Below are 14,252 nucleotides of genomic sequence, written 5' to 3' on the forward strand. Positions count from 1 at the left end.
GGAGCAGCGAATCTCATTAGGATGGGGGTGGAGCTGACACCGGTGGTTGGGCCACGTGGTCACCTGGCTTCCAGCAATGGCGGTGGGGGCTAGAGCCTAGGATGATATCTGGAGTGTAGATTGCGCCATAGATAAGAATGCGCCATTTTACTAACACACACCCCAACCAGCTTTCTCTTTTTTTAAAGATTTATTTATTTGAAAGGCAGAATTACAGAGAGGCAGGCCTCCATCTCCTAGATGGGCAAAGGCTGGAGCTGCGCTAACTGAAGCCAGGAGCTTCTTCCGGGTCTCCCATGTGGGTGCAGGGCCCAAGGACTTGGGCCATCTTCCATTGCTTTCCCAGGCCATAGCAGAGAGCTGGATTGGAAGAGGAGCAGCCGGGACTGAATTAGGCAGGTGTCCTAGAACCATACCCATAGGGGATGCCGGCACTGCAAGTTGGTGGCTTTACCTCTCATACCACAGCGCCACACCCCCCTTCATATCTTATTGCCTTCTGTTCCTCTAGTGCTCCTTAAACTGCAGGACTTCACCCCAGGCGTGTGTGGGGAGAAAGGAGGGGAGAATTTGAAGCAATAGGGGAGAAGCTAGTTTATCTTCTAGGTGTGTCAGTTCACTGGACAACAGTTACTGCAAACCATTATTCGTTTGCTAAACAGCAGCACGGAGTAAAACAGCTACGTGGATTTTCAAGGTAAAACTAGGCCCTTTCAGGACTTCTGTGGGCCGCAGTCCAAGACCCTGGAGGGTGTGAGGAATCTTCAAAAAGTTCATAGAAAAGGCGTATTATGTAAAAGCTTGCATGGACTGCAAAAATTTTTTTTGCACCATAATTAAATATCATATAATTCTACTTTCTGCGAACTTTTAGAAGCGCCCTCGTATTTGTTCCTTGCCTCTCTCCAGTGACCCCAGTCACTGCTTGTGACCCAAGCTCCTCTCCCGGGAGCCGCCTCAGGGTTCCCAGCCGGGCAGTCGCGCGGGCACGAACCGCTGCGCTCGGAAAGGCCAAAGGCTACCTAGCTCGCCCCCCGCGGGACTCGGGAGAGCCCGAGCGCAAGGGGATGCAGGTGTTGTGTGGTGTCCCGGGCGGGGCCGCCGCCGACCCTCGCGCCGCGTCCCGACTGGGGGCTCCCGCAGCCCCTGGCCGCAGTGAGCAGCGCGGGTCGAGGGCCTTACACTCTGCGGCCTGGCAGAGGCTCGGCACTGGGCGCTCGGGGGCTCGGAAGGCACCGAGCAGTTGGATCAAGTCAGGGGACTGTCCCGCTCAGCGGCGGAAGGTCTGTCACTCGTCTCTGCCGCTGGCAGGAGGGGTGGAGGACACAGGGCCGGGAGGTTACAGTCTAGGAGGCAGACCCCCAGCCTCTACAACTCCAACTCAATAGACCGTGCCCGGGTCCCGAAAACCCCGGTCCGGAGGCCGCCGCGCAAGCGCAATGCGCTTAGCGCGCCCAAAACCACGCCCTCCCCGTCTTCCCGCGAATACTGAAGTGCGCACGCGCGGGGGCGTGTCCAGGCTGCACGCTCCACTCCCGGCTGGTTTTTCCCTGTGCGCGGCTATGATTTGAAACTCTGGGACGCCCCGCGCTGACTCTCGTTGGCCTGGCCCTCGCGAAGCGGTGCTGCAGTTGAGGAGGGTGAGTGCAGGGCTGGGTGGTGACGGAGGAAGGACTGCAGCGAGAAGGAGCGTGGAGCGGTGCGAGTACCGGCGCGGAGGGGCGGGGCGAGCCGGCCGCGGGAAACGGTTTCGCGGCTGGAGGGCGGGGCCGGGGCGTGATGGACAGGGGAGAAGGCGTGGGCGGGGCCGGGGCGTGATGGACAGGGCAGAGGCCCTGGGCGGGGGCGGGGCCGGGGCGTGATGGACAGGGAGAAGCCCTCGGCGGGGGCGGGGCCGGCCGCTGGGGGCGGGGCGGATGAGTTTAGGCAGAAGCTTAGTGGCGTCGGGGTGTGTGTTTGGCTGTTCTGTTGAGCTGAGGGCTTTTGTGTAGAGTTGTAGTGACGGGGTCGGTGTGCGCTGCTCTCGCTTTGGCAGAGGAGGAGTTGAGGCGTGGGGATTGTCACTTCGGGGTGCAGCCGGGGTCCCTACCATGCGGCTGGTGGCGCTGTCCCGGGGCAGAGCAGGGTGCGGTGGAGGGGAGTCGGCCCGGCTTGCTGGAAGCGGCGCGAAGTGTGTGAAGGTGGAGGCGGGAGTGGGCCGGGCACAGCGGAGGTGAGGCGGCGGGCTGCACTGGCCTGGCCGTCTCCCCCGGTGGAGCTCTGCGCGGAGCCGGATGAGCGGCAGGTGCCGAAGCGCTTGTCCCTGGGGGCTGTGGGGTTTCCCAGGTGTGCAGGGTTGAAGGGTGTAGCAGCACCACAGGTGCCGGCACCGGGCGGTCTCAGACCGCTAATGAAATACCCTGCCCTGGGGGCTTAAGGGGAGGGGGAGGTCGTTTTCTCTCTGCCGGCGGCTCTTCCTCCTCGCTGTGCCCTCACTCTGTGTGAACCCCCTGGTCCCGTTGGATCGTGGACCCCGCCCTCACGACTGAGTCTCACCTCAGTCGCCTCCTCATCTCCAAATCCCGAGTCCCGTTGCCGGCTGGGCCTTCCACAGGTGTAGGGGGGTACAGGTTGGTCCAGGACAAGAGTTTATGCTCCACCAGTAAACAAGGGGCGGTGACTGAGGGCTGAAGAACACGCTGGGAGCTGAGACGGACCCGAGGTGTTTGCACAGCGCCGACCTGGCTTCATGAGCTGCTGGTGCCTTAGGAGGGAGGGGGGTTGTGGGGAGGGTTGGGGAGGTCGTGGTTGTCCAGGACACAGCCCGTCCGAAGAGGCCCACGGTGGTTACCTGCTAGGTCCTGGATAGCGCTTGGTGACGAAACCTTTCTCAAGGTTTCTATGCGAGCCAGCCCTTCCTGCGTCTGCTGTAGTGAGATCCATTTCCCAGCCGCAGGGAAGTGAGATGATGGCTTTGGTTGTGTTTTGTGGTGGTCTAACGTGTGGTAGCCAAGGCGGCCCTGGTGGGAGGAAGAGTCAAAGTGCAAGGGCTTTGGCAGGTAGACTTTGAATTCTGGGTTCTCCTGCCAAGTGACCCTGGGCAAGTCGCTGCACGTCTCTGAGTTTCATGTCTTCATCTACAAGGTAGAGCTAGTGCGGATACCAGCCACGTGAGATTGTTGGGGCCTGTGTGGGACCACCTCTGCCCGCGTTTGCGGAGCTTACAGCCCTGGCCTGTGGCTGGCAGTTAACTCATGCATCAGAATTCTGTTGGAAGAATTGCCGAAGCGCCTAATTCCGAGTCCTGGGGGCAGGTTCAGGGTTCCTCCTTTTACGTAGCTTGTGTTCCAGTGGGGGAGGAAAGTGCCTACAAGATGCTCAGTTTGTGTTGAGAGCTACGGAAAACATGAACAGGGCATCCTATAAAAGAGTGACTTAAAGCCAGGTGGTTGAAGGGGGGGGTGGGATGTGTGTGTCCGGTGGAAAGCGGTGGTTTTGGCTGATAAAGTAGCCGAATAAAAGGAGAAGGTTGTCCCAGGAAGTGAGTTGAGTCCTAAATACCATCACTGGGGCAGCAGCAGGTGCAGGGCCTGTGCTGATTGAAGCAGGCTGTGTGCTTGACACGTGTGTAGACTTGACCAGCGATCTGTCCGGAGTGGAGATGCTAACCACGTTTTTCTCTTTATACTTAACAACTAAGAAGTGTGAAAATTTTCACGTGGAGGCAGCTGAAGCTAAAACGCAGAGGGGCTGCAGTGGTCCTTTGAGGGCTAACACAGGGTAAGCCAAAACCCAGTCACCGGCTCCACCTGGCATGGAACTCATAGTGTTTGGAGCTGTCTCGAAAGCCGAGCTACTCTGTGGTTCTTGTCTGCAAGGAGCCGCACCCTGCCAGTGCTTCCATCCTGGTTTCCTGGGGATCTGTGTGGGGGGGTCCTCAGTTCTTCATCTCAGGAGGTGGCATTTCAGGACCCCACCCTTTGCTATTGCAGTCACGTGTGCTTGGCTTACCCTGAGCCCTGTGCACCTGGGTTTTGAATCCCTGGTTTTCCTCTTCCTATTTGTGGCTTTGAGCAAGTATTTAGTTTTTTTAAGGATCAATTTCCATCAGCCTTATGGTGTTGTACAGTTTAGATTACTCAAGTGTTTACCACATGGGGTGCTCAGAGTTTAAGTGCCTGTCTTTCATGTTTTGATGGTGTTTCCATTATAGACCTCCCTGTCAGTGTGGAATGTCCTGGTTTTTCTCAGGTGACCCTTTTTGTGGTCATCCCTCTGATGTACCACCTTGACAGTAGGACTCCGTTTTAGAGCACCTGAGACCCCAACTTGAGAGAGCACCCCCCACCGTGAGATTCTGGTCTGACACTATGTTCTAAAACTCGGACAGTAACAGTACTTGTACAATAAGAGTGCCCTGTATCCCTCTTGGCATAGCATGGAAACGCCCTAGCATGATCACTCAGGCTTAAAGCAGATAGGCTGCACCTGGATTCATGTTAAGATTATATTTGCCTATTGTCAAGATTGTAATTGATACTAGTTTTGCATAGGCCTTAGGTTAGCTTGACCCTAGTAACTATGTATTCCCCCTCCCCTTCTTGCAGTTTTTGCCTTTATAAGGCCCTGTTGCTTTGTGCTTTTGAGTCGAGTTCTTTTTTTTCTTTACCTTTTTTTTTAATTTATTATTTGGAAGAGTTAGAGAGTGGTAGAGAGAGGTCTTCCATCTGCTGGTTCACTCCCCAGATGGCTGCAACGGCAGGAGCTGCGCTGATCCGGAGCCTGGAGCTGCTTTTGGGTCTCATGTGGGTGCAGGGGCCCAAGGACTTGAACCATCTTCTACTGCTTTCCCAGGCCAAAGCAGAGAGCCGGACAGGAAGTGGAGCAGCTGGGACTCAAACCGGTGCCCATAGGGGATGCCGGCACTTCAGGCCAGGGCTTTAACCCACTGCGCCACAGTGCCAGCCCTGGGTCGAGAGTTCTTTCGGGCATGAGCCCACTCTTGGCTGCTGGCAGTAAAGGATTCCAGGATTATCAGTGTGTGGTGTTCCTCTGTCAGCACTTGCTCAGGTACAACATTTCGAAGGCCCCAGCAGATGTGGAGACCACCCCTGGGAAGATCCTGCTGTGATCCTTCCAGGTTGGTGCTCTGACCCCAGGGGAGGCGCTCCCTGATAATGTTCCAGGGCCCCGTGTCCTGATCCACTGACCTGGGAGGTTGGGCTTGACCTCTTCACCGACCAGTTGGCCTTAGGTCCTCTGATAAGTCGACTCCTGTTCTCTGGTGGTGCCTTCTGGGTATTGGAGGTCTGAGGAGACACCAGTACAGTCTCCGTTCCGTTTGAGTGTGATGGCGTTAGGATGGGAGACTCGGTCTGGCTAAAGAAAGGCCTTTCCTGCCTGTTCCTGTTTCGTGGCCACTTTCTGATGTACTGTCGCATGCATAATCCCGGGAGGTACATTCTTTTCCCTGCTCTGTCTCCTTTACTCCCTTGTCTATGGAGTCTTGTCCCTTCCATTGAGCATAGGCTCTACTCTAAGGGGACACCTTTTCAATGTATGTTCAGAAATTGCTCTTGAATCTAGAAAGATCACTGCCTTAAAAACTGCCTTGTAACTTGCCAAAGTTTTGTGACTTGGTTCTTACAGATCCGGATGAAAAATAACAAGGGGTAATCAGCTCTAATGTAGATTTTTCAATCTCTGGTTTATGTCATTGATTTCTAGCTAGAGTTCTATAAAAAGCGTGAAATTCCATGTAAATATAATTTTGAACTTAATTCAGATATAGGTGTGGTAATATCAGCATCTTAAGTCACCTAGGCGTAACTGCTAAATGTAAATTGGGTAAAGGTAAATGAGATAAATGTGTAACAAAAATGTGGGCTTGTCTTGCGAGGCCCGCACACTGTCGGGGTGGTGGGGCGATGGGATGGTGGGGCGATGGGATGGTGGGGCGATGGGATGGTGGGGCGATGGCGTTCTTCGACCAGAAGTACCGGAGACAAGTTTCCGTGAACATATCCGTTTATTAACCATTAAGTACACCTTTTAAGGGGCAGGCAGAGGGGGCGTAGCTAATTCAGGGCAACACTGATTCTATAGGATAAAGCTGATACGGGCGCCACTATGCTCCTCCAATCAGCTTGGAGGTCACTTGGCCTGGTAGCTTTCCAGGTGGTCCTGATGGGCCTGGGCCACACCAGGGAGCTGTTTACCTGATTGGTAATTTCAAGGCCCTTCAACAGGGATCAGGAGTGGGGGAAATGTGCCCAGGACTTTTTCCACCTGCCAGCAGTCAGGCCATCCCGGGAGGCGTGCTGTGCCACCCCCTCCTAACCTCCAGCATGGGCTAGGCAGGCACTCTTACAGCCAGGCACAGGGTCACCCACACAGATGTTTTCATAAGAGTCCATATATAAAGAATAATTCAAGGCAGCTTAAAAGTAAAGTTAAAATTTGATGTGTGTTTTTTTTTTTAAGATTTATTTTATTTATTTGAAAGACAGTTAGAGAGGTAGAGACAGAGAAAGGTCTTTCATCTGCTGGTTCACTCCCCAGATGGCCACAATGGCTGGAGCTGCGCTGATCCAGGAGCTTCTTCTGGGCCTCCCACGTGGGTGCAGGGGCCCAAGGACTTGGGCCATCCTCAGCTGCTATCCCAGGCCATAGCAGAGAGCTGGATTGGAAGAGGAGCAGCCGGCACTAGAACTGGTGCCCATATGGGATGCCAGCACTTCAGGCCAGGGTGTTAACCCGCTGTGCCACAGTGCCGGCCCCTCTATGTGTTATTATTATTTATTTTATTTTATTTTTTTTGACAGGCAGAGTGGACAGTGAGAGAGAGAGAGAGAGAGAGAAAGGTCTCCCTTTTGCTGTTGGTTCACCCTCCAATGGCCGCCGCGGCCGATGTGCTGCGGCCGGCACACCATGCTGATCCGATTGCAGGAGCCAGGTACTTATCCTGGTCTCCCATGGGGTGCAGGGCCCAAGCACTAGGGCCATCCTCCACTGCACTCCCTGGCCACAGCAGAGAGCTGGCCTGGAAGAGGGGCAACTGGGACAGAATCCGGCGCCCCGACTGGGACTAGAACCCCGTGTGCTGGCGCCTCAAGGCGGAGGATTAGCCTATTGAGCCACAGCACCGGCTCTATGTGTTATTTTTAAAATGTCTTAATTTACAGATTTTTAAAGGATTATTTCAGTATAGATCAAGAAATCAGATTAAAGGGTCACAAGTTTTCACAAGTGCCACTTGTCACAGAGCTTGACAAGGCTAGTGCGGGGGCCTGTGCTGTGGTGTAGCAGGTAAAACTTCTGCCTGCAGTGCCGGCATCCCATATGGGTGCCATTTCTAATCCCAGCTGCTCCTCTTCCGATCCAGCTCTCTGCTGTGGCCTGGGAAAGCAGTAGAAGGTGGCCCAAGTCCTTGGGCCCCTGCACCCATGTAGGAGACCTGGAAGAAGCTCCTGGCTTCAGATCGGTGCAGCTCCGGCCATTGCGGCCATTTGGGGAGTGAACCGATGGATGGAAGACCTCTCTCTCTCTCTCTCTCTCTCTCTGCGCCTCTCCTCTGTGTAACTGACTTTCAAATAAATTTTTTTTTTAAAAAGCCTAATGTGACGTGTCGGAGCATGGGGAAGACTCACACAGGATCATGATAGTCTTTTCAGTATAATTTATTGTTCAATACCACTCTATATATATTCAGTGCACACATCTGAAAGTCAATACCACTCAATACATCATTAGTCCACAGGTCATACTATGCATCTAGGAGTAAGACGATCTCTAAACATACCCAGCAATAGTAATAAGTATAAAGCATAAAATGCATAATCAATCTGAACACTCATGGTTAAGGGTGTAATATGAATGCTGCGTTCTCAAGGTTTGTATCATGGTCACAAAAGTCAAAGTCCAGAGTCCAAAGTCTCTGTTACCACTTGGAGAGATGGATCTCAAAACAGTCACTTATGGGCAGTAGACTCGGAGTTCCCAAGACGGATGGCGACGGTGAAGGGTTGGAGAAGTCACTGATGCTGTAGCCTGGGGGGTCGATATCAGCTCTGGCAACAGCTAGGACGTGCAGGTGAGGCCGGATTCCCCAGAGTAGCGAGCAGAGTTTCTACAAGATGTGACGGATACACTTGGTCATCACTGGCAATGAGCCATGGTTCCCTGAGAGGATGGAGAGCAGTTGTGAGGCTGGCTTTTTATCCCACCTCTGGGGTAGGTGGGCGGTGATCATGCCCTAGGGTGTCACCAATCACAGGCCCATCCTTTTTGTGTGTCACCAATCAGATGTTGGTTTTTGGGTGTGACCAATCGTGGTGCAGTAGTGTGGGTGAAGTAATGTAGTAGCCAGCTGATTGGCTGCTGCTTATGATGTAATGTGCACCTGTCCTTATGCTTCAGCACCTGTGTCTGTTTCTGACAGATGGCCTGGGCAGTTCCTGGTGCTTAGTTCTTAGGTTACGTAACTCCATTTTTGATTTGCTTAGCAGCATTAGCTTAAGTAACTCCATTTTGGATTTGCTTTTTTCTTTCTTTTTGGGCTAGCAGTGCTCTGTAACTCTTTTTGGGACTCCTGTGGAATTCCCCACAGTCTGTCCCTTCGAGAGACATCGTGAGACGTCAGGAGTAATCCTGAGTTACCCCGGTGGTCCTCTTCTGGGATCCATGCTGCTTTCCCATATTCCTTTTTGCATATTTTCCCAAAAATACGGGTTGTGGGAGGTATGTTCTATGATGTATTCTGTGTTCTTTATTCTATGACTGCATTGTGTGTATAGTCGTAGTAATGGTTTTCCTTCTATCATTATTGTCGTATAATCATGTTCTGGTAGGATTATTGGATTTGTTGTATAATATGTTGTGCATTGTTTATATCCCAGTGAGCTCTGTATTGTCATTGTCCTAGAATAGTAATGGTTTCTGTTAATTGAAGGCCTTTTGGTGTGATGTATTCTTCCAGGAGTTTCACAGGTGGTAATATTAGGGTTTGGAGCATGTTGAGATACTTGTCCCATCTTGTTGTGTTGAAGTGGATTGTTTGGAAGCCATAAATTTTATGGTTTTTGATTGTAAATCCAGGTTACACCATGATTGCTGAAGCTGGTATCATTTTCTCTATTTTCAAAAATTATTTCTTTCTAGATTGCTATATTTCCATTGGTTTCCTGTCATTATCATGGTGCTTAATGGAAATGCATATTTGACATCTTCAAAGGCTTTTTTGTTGACTGACATTAAGGCTTTAATTTTTATTTTCATTTTTCTGTGTAATACGTTGTTGATGGGTATGAGAATGGTAGTTTAGGTCCAGCTGCTATCCACATAATTTCTTGGGTTCCCAGTAGTTTTTGATATTTTGTGTTAGGGATTTCATGGTCATGCCATGCTATTTGTGCATCATTTCTGAGTCCTAATCGAAATTTGGTATCATCTTCTGTATGGTGTTATTTTTCCCGTCATTATCACTTGGAGTGTTAATTGTAGGTGTATGTATTTAAATGTTGTTCCTGATCTCTTGAAAGTTGATCTTTTATTATGCAGTGTGGAAATAAGGCTAGTGTTTCCTGGTTGGAGCAATCATCTGTTTTTTGTGTGATTGTGTAGGGTCATGTCTTCTTCATACTCCAAATACGGCTTTGTGGTGTTATAGCACCTTTTCATATTACAAAACTGAGTTAGCCATGGGTTTATTATGATTCTTACTGTTTACTTTTATGTAGATCATTCTGTGCTGGACATGGAATAATTGATATGCTATCATGATCTGTAGAGTAATTAGTTAAAAATTTTATGTGTCATATAGTCTGATGGTCTTATCATGAGTTTCCAAAAACATTTGAGTGAAAATAAAATGTTAGCAATTTGATTATATATTTAGCTATATCTCCACTTTCGCCTTCATGAATGTTACTGTGTTAGTTTTGAAAGTACAGAATCTAAATAGATGACGTTTCTTAGATGTGCGATGGACCATAAATATTGATATACATGTTCCTATCTGGTATAGTATCATTTATTAATTCTCTGTCTAGGATATCCTCTACTGTTATGCTACATTTATCACACTGTAAATTAATGTATCCTTTAAGTTTTTGTATACATTTTAATTTATTATTTTCCATTGGTTTAAGTGTTTTTAGTGCTTGTTTCTTCTGAAGCCTCCGATAAGTACTCGCACACGTAATATTCTTATTGCAATTATTGCCACTACTATGAGGACTGTGCAGTAGAAGAATTACTTGATGTTGGTCCAAAAATCTGGAATATGAAGACAAACGACATCAAAATGTAATCTCCAGGCTGTATCTGCCCATGTACAACTTTTGTATGTTGTGTTTATAAGCCATTGAGTCGGGGCCAGCGCTGTGGCTCACTTGGTCAATCCTCCGCCTGCGGTGCCGGCATCCCATATGGGCATCGGGTTCTAGTCCCGGTTGCTCCTCTTCCAGTCCAGCTCTCTGCTTGGCCTGGGAAGGCAGTGGAGGATGACCCAAGTGTTTGGGCTCCTGCACCCGCATGGGAGACCGGGAGGAAGCACCTGGCTCCTGGCTTCGGATCAGTGCAGCACTAGCCGTAGTAGCCACTTAGGGAGTGAACCAATGGAAGGAAGACCTTTCTCTCTCTCTCTCTCTCACTGTCTATAACTCTACCTGTCAAAAAAAAAAAAAAAAAAAAGCTAATGAGTCTGTTTCTAGTACATGTACTGTATTGTGTACTAGTCCTATAGTTTGGTTTAACAATACTAAATATTTACTTATAAGGATATCTTGTTTTATTAGTTCTATATTGTTTTATTTGCATTTCTAGTTTCTGAAGTATTTGTTTATGTCTGTTTTATCTTTATTATCTTCACATATATTTGATTGTAAAACATGATTTACATGACTGGATTATTGGCATGTTCCATGTAGTTCCTAGTTGTAATGTGTAATGTTATTTCAGGTGTATTATATACTAGTACGCATCCTGGTTCTAGTGCCTTTGTTATTCTATTTATGCTGCGTGTTAGAGGTGTAGATGTGGGTTTAGGTGTAATTGAGGACGTAGATGGGGTTGAGGATGCAGGGTTCTCATACCCATAAACCTCAGGATAATAAGCATAATCCCCATAATCCAGGTCATCTGCTGGGCAGGGTACTTTTGTTATCCTGGTGGCATTCCCAGGCTGGAAGTGTCATGCTTGCTGGTTTGGGAGTGCGTACTGCAAACGTATTGTTCTCTATTGATATTAATCTAGGCCTGGGTCTATTAAGGCAGTTTTTGATGTGTGTATATTATACTTAAGTCATGGTTATACAAGTAAGTCGCGGGTGCAATTGGGGTTAGTGCCTCCATTAGGTATACTTGTCCATTTCTTATTCCTCCTTTTAATGGTTGTATAAAGTTATTCCCTATTTTCCTGTATAAGAGCCTAGATCTATAAGCCATATACATGTTGGTATATATTAATTTAATGATAGACATCTTACATTCTACATTTTTTCTTTTTATTTTTTTGGACAGGCAGAGTGGACAGTGAGAGAGAGAGAAAGGTCTTCCTTTACCGTTGGTTCACCCTCCAATGGCCGCTGTGGCCGGTGCACCGCGCTGATCCGAAGCCAGGAGCTAGGTGCTTCCTCCTGGTCTCCCATGCGGGTGCAGGGCCCAAGCACTTGGGCCATCCTTCACTGCACTCCTGGGCCACAGCAGAGAGCTGACCTGGAAGAGGAGCAACCGGGACAGAATCCGGTGCCCCGACCTGGACTAGAACCCGGGGTGCCAGTGCCACAGGTGGAGGATTAGCTTATTGAGCTGCAGCGCCAGCTACATTTTCTTTTCTAAAGATTTTATTTGAGAGGTAGAGTTACAGACAGTGAGAGGGAGAGACAGAGAAAAGTCTTCTGTCCATTGGCTCACTCCCCAAATGACTGCAATGGCTGGAGCTGTGCTGATCTGAAGCCAGGAGTCAGGTGCTTCTTCCGGGTCTCCCATGTGGGTGCAGGGGTCCAAGCACTTGGGCTATCCTCCACTGCTTTCTCAGGCCATAGCAGGGAGCTGGATTGGAAGAGGAGCAGCTGGGACCAGAACTGGGATGCCAGTGCAGCAGGCGGAGGTTTAACCTACTGCGCCACCACGCCGGCCCCACATTCTACTTCATTACAATAAGATCTTTCATTTGGGTTTAACAGAATTGTGTGTGTGTTCTCCTTTCCCTGTATTAATTGTCGTGTGTCAGTTAATGCTTGTTGTAATATTTGTACTGCATTCGTGCTCTCTAAATAGTGTCTAATTTTTTGCTCTGTAATTTTATATCTTTCTGCATATAAGTCTGATTGGTCTTTCAAATTCTTTAGGATTTGTGAGCAGATGATTTGTTCGTGATATAAAATTTCATTTATTAGGGATTTGGAGATGGCTTTCAACCCTTGTATTTATCTCTGATATTTTCTATCTTAGTTATACATAGGTCTAGGTCCTCTATTGCCTTTGCATTTGCTATTTCTCCTGTGCTAATCTTCCTATTGCTATCTACTCCAATAATTCCTTTTCCTTCTTGATGTCTTATATGGCTTATAGGTATAAGTCATTCCACTTGAGGACACCTTTTGTTTAAGGCTGTGGAGAATATCCCAATGTCAATTTTGATGCACACCTGTTGTATTATTGGTTGTATTCTTAATTGTACTGGTGCACTCACATCCAGTATTGTATATGGTGCTGGTAATGTTTCTAATTCTCTGGGGTGTTTGTGCATTAACTTCCATCCTGTTGTGTAATGTGCTGTATATAACTTGTGTTGCATTTACGCTTCCTCTTTCAATAATACAAGGTATAGTGTTGTATTTATTAAAATCCATAGGGAGTATTTGTATGTTACCTTGGTTACTCCAGTATCTACCATTTCTTGAGGTCTTCATTAATGAGGGTGCATGTGCTATAAAGTCGTATTGTATTATTTTGTCTGGCTCATTCCACTTTGGTAGCATCATAAAAATGATATGGTAGATTAGAGTATTGAATTTTGTATCTCTGAGGGATGTTTATAGAATCCACTCCTGCTTTTATTCACCATTGGATGTCTCTTCTCTGCATCTTTTATTTTAACTCACTGTTGTTCTGGAGCCTTTTCACACATTTTTCCTGCGAATATCCTTGTTTTCAATAAAGGGTTGATAAGGTTCGTAACTGTAATTGAGTTTATTATATTTCTTTTAAAACCTCTACCTCTATCTGGGTATGATATTGTGATTTTTTTTTTAATTCCCACTGTATTTATTGTCTTCTTGTAATAACATAAGGGTAATAAAAACAACATGAGGAAGTGTTTTGGAACTATACTCGCAATGAAAGGGCACCTACAAAAACAAACCAAAAAACATAGCATTGCCTTCTCAGTATTTTCTCACTTCATCCATCATTGCTAGTTGGAGACGCTTTGTAACAAAGTAATTACGTCCTTTTAGCATGATCCGGCCCAGTTGTTTTCTTGACTTTTAGAATGAATCTCTTTTGCGTCATCTAATAGGAGGTTCATGTGTTCATCAAAACCAATGATACAGCCTTCTATCTGCATATTCACTTGTTCATAGAGCCACACCTGAATGCGAGATCTGTTTTGCAAGGATGTAAAGATGAGGTTGATGGGCTGCACCATCACCTTCTGCACTTTCTGGTCCTGACCACAGTATGCCATGGTGGAATCTCACAAAGACCACACCGGACTCACCTGGGTATGATACTGTAATGGTTCTGTTTGTTTTCTCTATATCCACTGGTATTTCAAAAGCTAAAGTACTATTATCTGTCATTAATGTGTCACACATCCACCAAGAAGGTTTAACTGGTCTACAAGATGTGTCTTTCATTTTATTATATTTTATTAGTCTTGTTGCCTTATGTTGCGTTGTTGTTGTGTTCATTACTATGAATGTATGTCAGTTTGTACAATTTTTATACTCGCCTAGTAGTTTTTCCATGGGAATATAGCTAAAAAATTTCAATCAGTTGTTTTTGTGTGATTGAAATGTGTGTGGTTACATTTGATATAGATTGTCTTATTTCCTGCTATTTCACTTAATAACTTTATTCAGGCTTTATAATCTGCCAATTCCCAGAACTTGTATTCTTTGGTGCCAACAAGTGTTTCATTATTATTATTATTTTTTTTTTCTTTTGACAGGCAGAGTGGACAGTGAGAGAGAGACAGAGAGAAAGGTCTTCCTTTGCCGTTGGTTCAACCTCCAATGGCTGCCGCTGCCGGTGCACCGCGCTGATCC

At 47.7% G+C, this 14,252-nt stretch overlaps 1 protein-coding gene and 1 pseudogene across 10 annotated transcripts in view; one reads left to right on the forward strand and one right to left on the reverse strand.

Moving 5' to 3' along the window:
* Positions 1-824: 824 nt before the first annotated feature.
* Positions 825-14,252, forward strand: part of DDX11 (DEAD/H-box helicase 11) — a 64,388-nt gene continuing 50,960 nt past the window's right edge. For 4 of the 10 annotated variants that reach the window (XR_016212979.1, XR_016212980.1, XR_016212981.1 and 1 more), the window contains exon 1: positions 825-1,640. The gene's annotated coding sequence lies outside the window, so the exon portion shown is untranslated. The other 6 variants (XM_089303819.1, XM_089303816.1, XM_089303817.1 and 3 more) reach the window with 6 other exon arrangements.
* LOC149124700 (small nuclear ribonucleoprotein E pseudogene) lies at positions 11,539-14,130 on the reverse strand (annotated as a pseudogene).

The sequence above is a fragment of the Oryctolagus cuniculus genome, chromosome 9 (assembly GCF_051225735.1).
Source record: "Oryctolagus cuniculus isolate XC-2025 breed Fujian yellow rabbit chromosome 9, ASM5122573v1, whole genome shotgun sequence".
Lineage (NCBI taxonomy): Eukaryota > Metazoa > Chordata > Mammalia > Lagomorpha > Leporidae > Oryctolagus > Oryctolagus cuniculus.